The following is a 14198-nucleotide window of genomic DNA, read 5'->3' on the forward strand; positions in this document are numbered from 1 at the left end:
GCAGTTGTGTGCATTCAAAACTTAGAAACATTCATTTAATTAACACAGTTTCTGTCCAGCTAATATGTAGTACAGATTTATTATTGTTACAGTTTTTAGCTGGTTTGGTTTTCCCCACACACTCTTTTACTAAAATGAAACAAATTGCAATGATTTCTAAACATCAATCAAAATCAGAACCTTCACGTCTGGATGTGAGATACAGCAGTCAGGGAAATGGGATGCTGCTGTATCTCTGCAACTTCTTTTTGCTGTGTTACATGCAGTAAAAAGTAAAAAGTCAGATTTAAAATAGCCAGTCTACCTGAGCAAAAAAGTAGGTGTAGCAAATTCTAACATTTTATAATTCCCACATTTTCCAGATTAACCAGCAGCTGTGGCTCAGGTGGTAGATGTCATTGTGCCGTCTAAAAGTCAGAACGTCGGTCGATCCTTGTGCCAGAGACCGCAAAATACTCAATGCTGAGTTGCCCCTGATGAATCCTTGGGAGTGTGAGTCTCTCGATGTGTGTGAATATTAGATTGAAAAAAATGCTTATGTATAAGTAAAGGTACAGCATGAATGTGTATGTGACTGGGAAAATCACAGACACATTCCTTGAGTGGCCAAACTGAGTAGAAAGGTGCTATGTAAGCAGTCCTACATAATAAAGTGACACAAAACAAGTAGTAGAACACAGACTATATAATATATACAGACTATTCACATCCAATGCAAAGGTTATGGTTTAGTGTTGGTAAACATTGGCTGCTACAAATAGGCTTCATTATTTTTCTCAGTTTGACTCCAAACCCAGTTTATTTTATTCAATTGCTCCACAGTGTGTTTACTCTTGGCAAAAATGTAACAGGTTTTATGTAATTTGCAACAGGAGACCATTTCTTTATCCGGGAGTTTCTTAATTGAGATTTTAATTACATAACAAAAAATTCAATCTACTTGAGAATCTACAAATTGGGAATAAAGCTACTTTTTTCCATCTACCTACAAACATAAAAAATACTCGGAAAGAAGTAAATTAACCAAACAGCAAGAATTCTACAAGTGAGTACCTGTTGTGTTTGTCAGACAAAAGCTAATATTATGAGAATAATAAATAGGCATCTGTGTTTAAGTAGAGGAGCCTGAAGCCATCAGCTCTCTCAGACTGGATGCTCACTGATGAGGAGGCAGAAAAGTCCAAGCAAAGGATTTATGAGAGCGAAAGAGCTAAGCAAGCTGATGGGGCCAAGTTAATGGACAGCTCTCCACTCAGCAGTTTATACACCATTCACAGACTGCTGCTAGCTGGACATCATGCAGCTCTAAAACTGGTTGTTGCTGCTGGCTTTGCATGAAATAGCATCGTTTCCTTATTACTACAGTAAAGATTCAACCCCTTTTTTTTTTTTTTTATCCACAAAATTAAAGAACCAAATTATGTCATGAGTTAATATAGAGGATTTATCTTCTACAATCATTTTTTAGAAAACAAAAAACAGAACTACCAGATGTGTACATCATCAGCCTGTGCGTGCATGAATCTTCACATCAGTTCACCAGCATTTCAGTGTTTACAGTAAACTATAGATGTGGTTCAGTTTAAAATGTCTTACTTCCAGAGTTACTTCTAGTTTTACTTTGAAAGTTAGTTCTACTATGTTCAGCTGTGCCTCCCAGTGTTTCCAATGGTTACCTGTGATATTCACACTCAGGAGCAGCGCTGCACAAAATAGCAACCAGTAGAGAAGAAGGAAAAAAAGTTAGGTTTAATATATGCAGGCCAATTACCACTGACTTAATCCTCAGAACAGACTTGGTATGTAGTTGGTGATCTAACGAGTAGTTCAAGTAATACAACACTCAAAAAACCACCATCTGTAAATGGACAGCTAACGTTCAGCCTCACTCTGTGCCCCACATTCACCCAGGGCCTATGTAGAGACTATTTAAAGTGAACTCATTGTTACTTTGTTTCTTCACTGTAGTCAGTTGTGTTTAATAGCTCCTGTTGAAGGCAGGGTTTTATATTTGTTAGCATACTTCCAAAACCACAATATTTTCCTGTCTGTAAGTAGTTTTTATTGACCTAACGAAAAAGCAAAAGTAACAAAAAAATATAAATATAAACCTGTAGGTAAAAAAGTCCAAATGTGCCACAAGCCACTGTTTCCTGACTGCAGACCTGCAAATCTTTAAGGGTGGATTCACACTAGGCTGTCCACGCTGTGCCTGAGTGCACTTAACCATAAAGTCCAGTTTATTTGTTATGTGGTCTCTGTATACTGTGTACATGCACTAACCCCCATGGATGTCCAATGCTTCCTCAACACTGCCTGAGTAAAAATCTTCTCAATTAAATATCTAAGATGATAGTGTGTCAACGCTTCCCTAGCTAGATCGCAAAACACTTAGAATCATGTTACTTGTGCTCTGCAGGAATGTTTTTCTGGAGCGCATTTATCTGCAGATCCATGTTCAGCAGAGAGCAGACCTAGATGCAGGACTCAGACAGTCCTGAAAAATAAATAAATAACATTTTTATTCAGGTCACGCAAAAAGTGTAGTGTACAAACTCCACAGGGAAACCACAAACAGCAGGCAGGTAGCACACAAGGAGGACAAAGACTACAAGGAAGACAGGACTATTTATACACCCGAGATAATCAGGGAAAGTGGAAACAGGAGGGAAACAAGGCATGGCTGAACACAATCAGGGTAATGACACACAAGACGTAAAACTGAAGGAAAGACACAAGAGTCATAAAATAAAGTAAAACAGACCAAAAACCCCACAGAAGCAAAGTACTAACACACCTGACATGGAGCCATACTGCGAGGATAGTAAAATAAAGCAAAATACAAGGAATCAGATATATAGAAAAAAAAAACTCTGAGAGAAATTAGATTTCACAACTGCAATAACTAAGACTAAAGATCATTAAAGAATAAAGTGAGAACATAGAGAGAATGAAACTAACAAGAAATAATAATTATTTAATAAATTAAAGATCATATTAAAACTCAAAGAGACTTAAAACTGTGGTATGAGCATGAAAACAGGAAATAATGGGGAATCAAACTGAGGCTAAAGCACAAAGAAACACAAAAACATAATCCTTAAACCATAAGTGTTCTATGATTACAAAAGTGAAGAAATCCCCAACCTGAAAGCTATAAACTCCGTCTCCAAACAACAAAATTCACTGCATAAAAATGCCTCAAAGAGAGCGAACAAAGACGAGAGAGGAGATTTGAGATAAACTGACGCCCGCTGAGACCTGGATGGTTAATGTCAGCGTAAGCGCAGGTGAGCGCAGGGAGTGGGGATAATCATACTAGAGTAAGACGCAGCCGTGCCTAATATTGTGGGTATACAGTGTTGTGCCTCCAAATAGGTGCCCATTATCTCTCTGTGGTCAGTGTTTCCAGTGTCAACACAGGTGATCTTTAGCATACAGGCGTTACAAGTTCTCTGCAGTGTGTTTGGCACTATTAACCTGTTAATTATTTACTGAACTGAAACAACAATGAACCAGGATCTGCATCTGCTCACCTCAGCTTATGCCTCTTGAAGCCGGAGATGATTATTAGTGGGAGAAGCATTGGCTAGTGAGAGGTTTCTATCTCTCACCAGCTGAGAAGCGACTTCTTCTATACTTGAAAAAAGGCAGTAGAGGCTGATCTGTCCCATCACAGTACAACCATGAAGTGTAAAAGGACACATGGGTAACTTCACCGTCAGTGCTTATCTGGAAAATCTCAGGAAATCTGCATGTGCCTCCAGACAATTCAGCGATGTTTTCTCTCTCATTCCTTTAAAGCGTGATTTGATTTGATGCGATTGGTTTGAAATGGTTCCCACAGACCCTACAGGCATTTAAACACACCAAACTGATGATGGGATTTTTAACATCCGTGGTTTAAAATATAAAATGAAGTGATTTTTGTGAAAAGCTTGACATTTTGGGGTATTGGAGGATTTCTCAGATCAGTGAATACTCTGCAGGCTTCATGTAATTCTCCATGTAATAAATCACTTTGAAGAAGTGAGTTTTGTGGACGTCCTTTCCTTTAATGACTCTGAGGCACTTTCTATTTTGTCTTAATCCTCTGACTGATGTTGAAAGTGAGTTGTGCACACACTACGGCATGCTCATCTGACCTCAGAAACTCATCTGTTGGCAATTCGGCTGCTGTGCTAAATGAGAACGAGTGTTTTTGCCAAGCTGTATTTGAAACACCTGTGCACCTGCTTATTTACGTGATTATCCAATCGCCTAATCACGCGTGAGCAGTGCAGGGCATAGCCTCCAGCACCAGCTTGCAGGTTTTTCTTTTTCTCACTTTCTTTCCTCCCTGTGTATTTATATTTCCGTGTTTCTGTGTCACTTCACAGGCGTAGCTTCTTGTCTTCCCACTAGACACCTAGCCGGCACACTCAGACATCATCTTTTAATCAGGCACCTGCACTAAGACTGGCTCTTTTTTACCAACTCTCTGACAGATTGTCACAGCAACAGTTGTGGTAGCAACATTCAGGCCCTGCTGATGGTTCCTGGCTTTGGCCCTCGTTGGTATTCCTTCTACTAACCTGCAATTCTTTGTGCACTCCAGATTCTCCAGCCAAACACAACCTACTTGTTCAGTCACTCAAAAAAACCTCTTCCTCTCTGCTATCACTTTCCTTACTCACGACTCTTTGAGAAACACCTGGCACATTCTTCAACTCCGTCAAAAACCCCAGAGCCTCGTCTGTGTTCTGCTTTCGTTTTGTTAACTTTGCCAGTTCTTGTTACAAAGCCGCCCCCCGATGACCCATTTAGGGTTAGGGCTTCGTTTGTGTTGCTAAACAAGCACATTTTCAGAGACTCTAGTTTTTTTTTCTTTCCAAATGAAGTCCTAAATGTGTAGTTTTTCCGTCACAAACTTTTCCACCTGGCTATGCCAAATAGACAACAATTCCACAAAGAGGGTAAATGTTAACTGAGCTCTAGCCTTGACCTTAACAGGTTGCCAGGGACTTGTCTGATGTTAAGAGCCGAGCAGATTCTCATAATGTTCACTTCGCATCTGCAAACTAATTCAAATGGTAAAAACTGATAGATAACACCCACACATTGCTTTTATAGTTAAAATAATCTTGGTCAAACTCTGTCTAATACATTATATCTGCCATTAGCATCACCAGGCATAGAGGACAATGGGAGAATTAGGTTGTTTGCTTTCCTTCATTATCTCGCTTCCATCCTTCCTGTCACTCTTCACTGACAAGCAATCTGAAATGTAAAAAATCATTATCCTAAAAACAGTGGACTGGCACAGATGTTTTAAAAGTCCCTCTGAAGCTTGAAGTCTGTGTGCATTCACCAAAGTGTATCACAGCAGTGGCACCACTGATCTGAGACCTCTAATTAGCTCCCTGCGCTCTCAAACTCATAATGACCCTCATTTGTCAGGAAATGCGCAGCTTGTGAGTGATGCACGGGCAGAATGTGATTTAAGGTGAAGCAGACTCTGAAGGGGAGCATTTTGATGCCCGCACTCTCTCTTTTACACTGAAAAGATCAAAATTTAATTTGGACATGATATCTCAGACAGGTCTTACTGAGGAGCAACTGGAGTGGCCTGTATATGAAAAATGGATGCTAGCCACCCACTCGTTAGTGAAAACCCATTATGAAGCCTCAAGCTGGGTGTTTCCACTGTCACTATTTTGATTTTGGTCTTTTAAAACTAGATTTTAGGGTGACTGAATGAGAAACCAAGGCTGTACCAAAGGCATGGCCTCCTTTAGCATCCTTTTTTGACTATGAAGGGACCTTTAACGTATAAAATAAACATTATGTCATATTCAGCAAGAGTTAAGAGTTCAGTAAGTGTTTGCTGAGATCAGAGACAAGGCAGCTGAAGGCTCAAAGAAACACACTGATGTGACTTTAAATGGGCGTCACGAGCAGAGGTGAAACTGGATCGCTAAGCTTAGATTTGATTCCAGCTGTTTATGGTGGTTGTACTTCTTCTCCTGTTAGCTTCTGAAGGTAAATATTTGTGGAGTGAATGCATTAATATGAGTAGCACAAGGAGAAACTTCACTTTAAGTTTGCTGTAAACACACCACATGACGTCTACATAACTACACGTCTTTTTTCATCCAGAACAGTCTCCCCCTGCTGGCCGTTAGGGAGAATGTTGCTTTAAAGCAAACTGCTCTTGCTTTGCATTTCAGAACTGAAGCTTCATCTACTGTATTTTTAAAAATATTACAGTTTTTAGCCATGACACAGCACTAGTTTTTTTTTTTAAAGTTTGCAGGAATACACTTTGGTATTTACCAAATTTGACTTCTATGATTTTAATACATTTTCTATTTTTCTAGAAAACAATATCTTTTGCATTGGAAGGTTTTATTTTAAGGTACTGACAAGATAGACTTTATGTTTTATGTTACTGTTGAGTAAAATCATTATAGAGTATTAAAAAGTAGGCAACAATAATTGCAATAATAACATAATTTCCTTAGGGATTAATAAAGTATTATTAGTCTGGTGAGCAGGCCACCAGTCTATGGCAGGAATAACACAGACACAGACCAGCACATGCTCACATTTAGCAAAAAGGTTCTGGGTTTGAATCCATTGGCATGTTCTCCCTGTGTCTGCATGGGTTCTCCGGTAAACAATACTTTCAAGAACAGAACCTTGTTGTTGCAGATTTCCAGAGCCATGTCACCTTCCTTTTACTCCACTGATGGTTTCTTTCACTTCCTGTATCTTGCATAAAAGAAATGTTCAGATAATCATCCAGATAACTGGTGGATGGAGCTGAGCAGGAAGAGAGAAGGCGAGTATTGTTTGCAAATTAAGGAAACCTGAAAAAGACTTTTTTTTGGAAAATAAAGAATGTTTATGTTTATGAAAAAAGAAAAAGACTTTGCATCGTGTTGATGTTCTAAAATGTTTGTGTGAAATGTGCCTCAACTACAGAAATACAAACAGCGAGAAGTAGCTGGAGCTGCCATATTCATCTTTAAAAAATGCCGATTATCACAGAAAGAACTGAACGACTGAATAAAAGCAGAGATGTTTGCAGCAGTGCTGGAATTGCACATGCTGTGAAACACAAGTTTAAGGTACATGAAAGCTTTATCCCATGTGGGGATAATAGATAAGCCATATGGTAAACGCTTTGCATAACTCTAAGCACTAAGTGAATATTATTTTGCATGAGACAAATCTGACGGGTTCCACCTTCACGAGTAAATTATTTTGCATATAGGATGATTGTTTGGTTAATGCCTCCTGTCCTCTGTCTGTAAATGGTCTTTGCTGGGGGTGAATGGTAAATGCATGCATTTGTATCCAAAGCATGCATTGCTGTTTCACTCTCACTCACCATTTCACGGGCAGCTAAGTGACACCTGCCATGCAAGATGCAATCCATCAATCCGTCAGTTTGGAGGTCCTGCCCATGGACACTTTGTCATGCGTGCAGGAGAAGCTGAGGATCAACCACCTGTGACTAACAGACCATCTGCTTTGCCTCCTCAGCCATGTATGCACTGCTAATTGTTTATGATAATTTGTTTGTTTTATTACAATTCATTCTGCATAGTCTGCTGCTGGTTTGGAGACGCGGCTCACACCGGCTTTATTGATGGTGATGTACGAAGAGGCAGTTTAACGATTTTTGTTTTTTTCCTCATGTTGGAAACATCCGTATCAGTGAGTTTGACGGTAGCATGACTGTTGGTGCCAGACCAGCTGGTTTCCCGAGCTTTTCACCACGACAGTCTGTCCGGCTTACACACACTGGTGCATTAAAAATAAATATCAAGTGAGCGGGAGTTCTCAAGATGGAAATGCCAAATTGAAGAGACTACAGAGGTTAGAGCTGACAGAAAGGCTGTGGCGACTCAGAGAACCAGTCTTTAAAAGTGATCAGAAAGGCTTCTCAGGATTCACAACATGTCCAACCTTGAGGCAGAGCACCTATAAGACCACCTTTGGTTCCACTCCTGACAGCCAGGAGCAGAAATCTGTAGCTGCAGTAGGTGCAGAAACTAAATATTGTATCCTGGTCAGATTATTTCCAATTTGTGCCGAGGCTGCAGACGTTAGCCTCAGAATTTGGTGACCGAAGCACAAATTAATGGTTTCAAACTGTCTTGTGTCAACAGTCTGGGCTGCAGCTGATAATGTATGATGTGGAAATATTTTCTTGGCAAACTCTGATCCTCTAATAACAATGAATCACGTCTGGAAGGCTGCACACTATCTATTATTGACCATGTCCGTCAAAGCTGGATTTTAATCAGGATAAAAAGGGTCCGGGGGGCCTCCGAACCCAAAAGATCACAGAAGATTTACTGTGTCATTTGGTTTTTCACGATTTATTATTGCACATTTTTTAAGAAATTTGACCAGCTCCCACTTGCAAATTCATTTTTTCCATTCAAACAGGTCTATCCCATAGGGGGTGTGTTACAACTGCTCACCTTTTGGCCTCTAGTTAAAAGAACATGACCTCTTTGCTCTTCAGGTCTACTGCACCTGAATGCCTCAACTAATGGCTTCTTTGCCATTTGGCCACTGTATTGTTTAGTTGCTGGGATCAGTGCTTTCCTTTTCTGTACTGCTTTAATATTGTAATCAAACTATTTGTTGCTGAGCTGAAGCAATTCTGATTTGAGGTTTGTGGATTTCTAGGACTGTTACCTCACGTGCCACTGTAGACTTCCAGCAAAGGTCAGAAAATGGTACATAAAAGTTGATTCAAGTTTTGCACAATGCTCAATCTTTGCACAACCCACTGTCATTGTTGCACTGATTTGGGTCTGTATCGTTCTGTTCTGTCTTTGTTTTGTTTTGTTGTGCAACTTTTGCACACTTGCACTTTATGTAGTTGTGTGTAGATTGTCTGTTGCATGTTATATGCAGCACCATGGTCTTGGAGGAACGTTGTCTTGCTTCACTGTGCCACTTGACTTGACTTGACTTGATTGGAGCTTCTGGGCCTGAAAAGTGAAGCTGGTGCAGGTGGGCAACTCCTGGTTGACTCCCGTAATCAAACAGTTTTCTGATCAGTTTGTTGGGCTGTTCAACACAACATGATATTTAGTAAGTTTGATAAAAGTCATGTTCAACTTTATGCTTTTCTGAATAGTTTCTGGGATGCTTGGAACTCAAATTGCACTGCTGGAAATAGTTTATTTTGATGCACATGCTGTTTTTTTTTTTTTTGCAAATTTGCATTATAATATTTATTTTCGCCTTTCCTGCAGTACATAAAAATGAGCGTATCTCAAAAATAAAACTATAAAGACACTCAAAATAAATTTCTTGTGGTTGGAAACTATTTTGTGCAACTTTTTTGTATTTACAGTTTTGAGGGATAAACCTCTTAAATTTCTCTAACAAGAAATATATGTAAAAAAACAAACGATTTTCAATTTTTTTGTAGTTTATTGCACTTTTTTGCAATTTATGTAGTTACTATGGACTTAATGCATACATATTATTAGAATTTGGGCTATATAAATATAAATGCTCTCAAAAATGGGACTACAGCAAGTAAAAATATAAAGATAAGCTCTGGCGGACTTGGTTCTATGGTAGGTCTTAAAGAGTTAAACAGGCGACAGTGAAAATGCTCATCTTGAGGCTTCACAGTGGGGATTCACTAACTAATGGGTGGAGTCACTGACCACACCCATCTTTTATATACAGTCTATCTAAATTTTAAAAAAGTAAAGCAGGGTTTGTCTTTTCACTGCAGTTACTTCTCAGTCAGACCTACGAGACATCACATCTGGAAACCTGACCTTTCATTAAACTGCTATAATTACACTACTAAAGGTCAAAAATGAAAGCGGGTGTCCACCTTCTTTTTATTCGCTCTTAAAGTCAGACCAGACTAAAATATTCCATTTCTCTGTGTTTTACATTTTGTGGAAAACTTTGCACACAACTTTTATTTATGTTAATTGTGATAAGAAAGTATGATGAGAGTTTTGTCCTCACTGCAGAAACTCAGAAGCTGTATTTTAAAGGCTGTCAGAGACTAGCTGTGATGATCTGGGATCTCTAATTAGCTCCCCTTAGTCTCAAACTCATAATGGGCATCATTTATCAAAAAAAATATTCAGACAAATCTGTGTATGTCTAATATGCTGTGAAACAAAAACCAGAACACTCCGAGCTTTGAATTATACAGCAGCGAGCCATTAAAAACCATTTGGGATTGTGAAACTTCATTTAGGAAATCTTTTTTATTCTCTGTTGATCCGAGTATTTAAATGTGTGAAATATGTGGGCTTACAGAACATTTAAGGACATTTTCTAATAAATTGAGGCTACTTAATTAGAACATTTTTGAAATAGTTTGGATTCTGCGGATTATCTCTGCGCCACTGGCAACAGCTACAGCATCATCTTTAAACTTCTAGAAGTTCTTAAACACCAAATACCAGCTGTGTATGTCTTTCCCCACACGAAAACTGACATTTACAAAGGAAGATATGTGGCTCGCATTCATATTTTCAACCATGAGTAAGTTAAATAAGCAAATTGATGATGATGATTTTTTCTGTGCTATAATAAAAAGTCTCGCCAAATCGTCTGATGTCCTTGTGTGAACTTGTGTTTTGCCTTTCTCTGAAATTCCAAGCTGAGAGTTTGTTCCCCACATTTTTTTTCAGTGTTTTCTTCCCTCAAAACTGAGATTGACAAATAAAACACGTTTCTTTTTCTCTACATCCTCAATGACTGTCTTAGTTTGACAATTGTTGGACCTTCTTTGGATCTTTTCATTGGCATGTAATAACTTGTGGTGGATCTGGGAATTTATGAGTCAACCATGAAACAAGGGAACGTCTGCATCCATTTCTTTCTTAAGGCAGGGGTGTCAAACTCAAGGCCTCAGGGGCCGGTGTCCTGCAGGTTTTAGATGTGTCCTTGATCCATCACAGCTGATTTAAATGGATAAATGACCTTCTCAAAAAGTTCTCCAGAGGGCTGGTAATGAACTAATCATGTGATTCAGGTGTGTTGACCCAGGGTGAGCTCTAAAACCTGCAGGACACCGGCCCTCGAGGCCTGGAGTTTGAGACCCCTGTCTTAAGGTAAATGATGGCACAGTGGTGCAGTGGTCAGCTGGGGCCTTTCTGTGGCGAGTTTGCATGTCCTCGTAGTGCCTGCGTGGATGTCGCATTTATGTTAACTGGTGATTGTGTGGTCGTCTCACTCACCGTGTGATCCCTGCAGTGGACCATTGACCTGTCCAGGGTCTGCTTTACCTCTCGCACTATGACAGCTGGGAGAAGCTTCTGTTTTTACCTATAGAAGACTGTAGAATCTGGGCTACGGTGCAGTCTTGAGATCAGTCTTGACTGAGTCAGTCAGTCCCTATCTGGACCAGTACCTGGGACACCTCCACTCTATATGGCACATATGGAGTTACCAAAAGGTGGTAAACGGGTGTGTTTCAGCCTAAATTTGGACTTTTTCCAAAACCCAAGATAAAAAACCAATCATGCCTAAGCCTGTCCAAGTAGTTTAGTTCCCTAAAACCAAGCAAAGAGTAACTGGAACTAAAATATTGACACAAAAAATTCGAACAACTCAGCTACGTGAAAAAAATAGTCCTCATAACTGAATCCCCAGGTGAAAGTCCCAGGGTGAAAGTAGGAGGTCCAGTGTGATCTGTCAGACGTTTTAGTTCCTCAGCCATCAACATGATGAATTATAGTGTGAACTGTGTGAATCTTCTGCTGTGTGGTTGTGACAGTCATCCTTATGAGCTGAGTTTGGAGTCTGAATGAATCTTTAAAAAGAAAAAAGAAAACAGAGGCAGTGCATTTGCAGAAAGGAAGCTTCAAATGAACTTGACTGGATTTGCAGACATTTTGGATTGAATTTGGCTCTTTAAGCCCTCCTCTGCCCTGATGTGGAAACATGGCAGCTGATTAGTTTATTGAGGGCAGTGAAGCACAGAGAAGTAATTCACCAAAGAGTTTTATTGCCTATTCTGCTCAGAGTTTATGGGATCTTTTCAATTAGTATGGTCACTGCTGTAAACAGACCAGTTGCTCTGTGTCTTGTCAGCTCTATGCATCACTGCCTCATTACAATCAGACAAATGCACTTTAAAGACCCTGATGCTAAAACAGAGGCTGCCTGTGAGGTTGGAGAGTGGCTGCTCTGGGACCAGCTGAGGATATTAGGAAATGGATACGGCTGAATTGCTGCCAAATAAATACACCTCCTTCAACAACTGATGATAATGAAATCTTCTGGGATGAGTCTCACATTTTTTTCCATTTCCTTTCTTGGTGCCAAAAAATCCAATTAGAAAACCAAAAGTGAGTTAATCCCACCGACTCATACTGTCAGCATATCCAAATCCTGATATGTGTCATTGCACTGCGCCCTAGAGCTCCATTGTTGTCCAAAAACCCATCAACATCACATATCACGGAGACGTCGTTGCAGCAGGTGACACGTTCTTTCATTACCCGTCAATATCTTGTATTTTGATTTGTTCACACACACACAGCTTCTTTTTACTCTGATTCTTTACAAGCAGCTAAAATCAGAAACAATACTAAAACAGGCCCACTTTCTCCAATCGAACACATATTTCATATATTAGAAACATTAAAAACTGGATTACATTGGCTTCTTCAGTAGGAACGAGCGGGCTCACTGGTCCAGAAAAGGTGAAGACGCTCCATTTCCCTTGCATGTAAAGATACAAAGTAGTGCACCCTTTCTGGCTGCTCGTCGGTGTGCAGTTTAAAGCTGACATAGCTGGCGTAGCTAATACTCTGCTGCCCGAGTCTTCTTTTTAATTTCATAGTCCGCAAACAAACCAAATAAGACTTTTTTGCCACTGACGTATCTGTGTTTCAAAGATGGACATGCTGCGACTGATTGCACATCCATGAGGCTGCAGTAAGCCCACCCTGCAGCACGCTAGGTTTATTCTCCCTTTTGACTCTAACTAGAACCATAACTTACAAAATAAAGAGCATGTTGTATTCAGTAAGATTTGAAACATGAAAATAATCACAAAAGTTAATCAGGATGAACACTCACATGATCTGTAGCAATAGATCAAAGCTTGCTAGTACCTGGTTGGACACGATTTACCTGCAGACACTCTGATCATAACATGTGCAGCAACAGTACTCGGGTAGGCTGTGGCACTTAAGTGTGTCAGGAAGATATCCCACTCCACCACCAGCAGCCTGAACCGTTGATACAAAGCAAGATAGATTCATGCTTTCATGTTTACACCAAATTCTGACCCTATCATCCGAATGCTGTAGTAGAAATTGAGACTCATCCGACCAGGCAACATTTTTATCTTCTATTTCCCGTTTTGTTGAGCGTGTGTGAGCTGAAGGAGGAGACAGGAGTGGGACCCAGTGCGGTGCTCTGTTGCTGTAACCCATCTGCGTTAAGGTTCAACATGTTGTGTGTCCAGAGATGCTCTGCTGCATACGTTGGCTGTAATGATTCACTGTTACCCTTTCTATCAGCTCAAAGCAGTCTAGCCCTTCTCCTCTGATCTCTGGCATTAATAAGGCATTTTCACCCAACGAACTGCTGCTCACTGGATATTTTTCTCTTTTCTGGACAGTTCTCTGTAAACCTTAGAGATGCTTGTGTGAGAAAATCCAAGCAGATCAGCAGTTTCTGAAATACTCAGACCAGCCCGTCTCGCACCAACGACCACATCACGTTCAAAGTCACTGATGCTCAGTTTGAACGTCAGCAGGTCGGCCGTGTCTGCGTACATAAATGCACTGAGTTGTTGCGAGCCAAACAGGTGCATCTTTTATATACAGTCTATGGTTCTTCTATGTTGACAGCAACTAGTAATTACAGCCTAATTACCATATTACAGATTAGATGTAACACATGCAATGAAGGCACTGAATCCAACCTTGGCTATTTCCTTTAGTCCACCATGCTTCTGTGTTTTTATGTATAATATCAATAACTCTTGTACCAAAATCAAGTTTTCAGCCAGCAAATGCACAATTAGTTACACTGATACCTTATTTTAAAGGGATCAAAAACACGTCTTGTTATTGTCGGTCATATTGTCATGACACGTGTTTCACTGTGTCCCTCATACAAATAAAAATCATCATGCAGACTGTGGCTTGTTACTGAAACTGCTGCTGAGTGTATGCAGAGAAGAACCCAGA

This window comes from Oreochromis niloticus, linkage group LG20 (assembly GCF_001858045.2).
Source record: "Oreochromis niloticus isolate F11D_XX linkage group LG20, O_niloticus_UMD_NMBU, whole genome shotgun sequence".
Taxonomy (NCBI): domain Eukaryota; kingdom Metazoa; phylum Chordata; class Actinopteri; order Cichliformes; family Cichlidae; genus Oreochromis; species Oreochromis niloticus.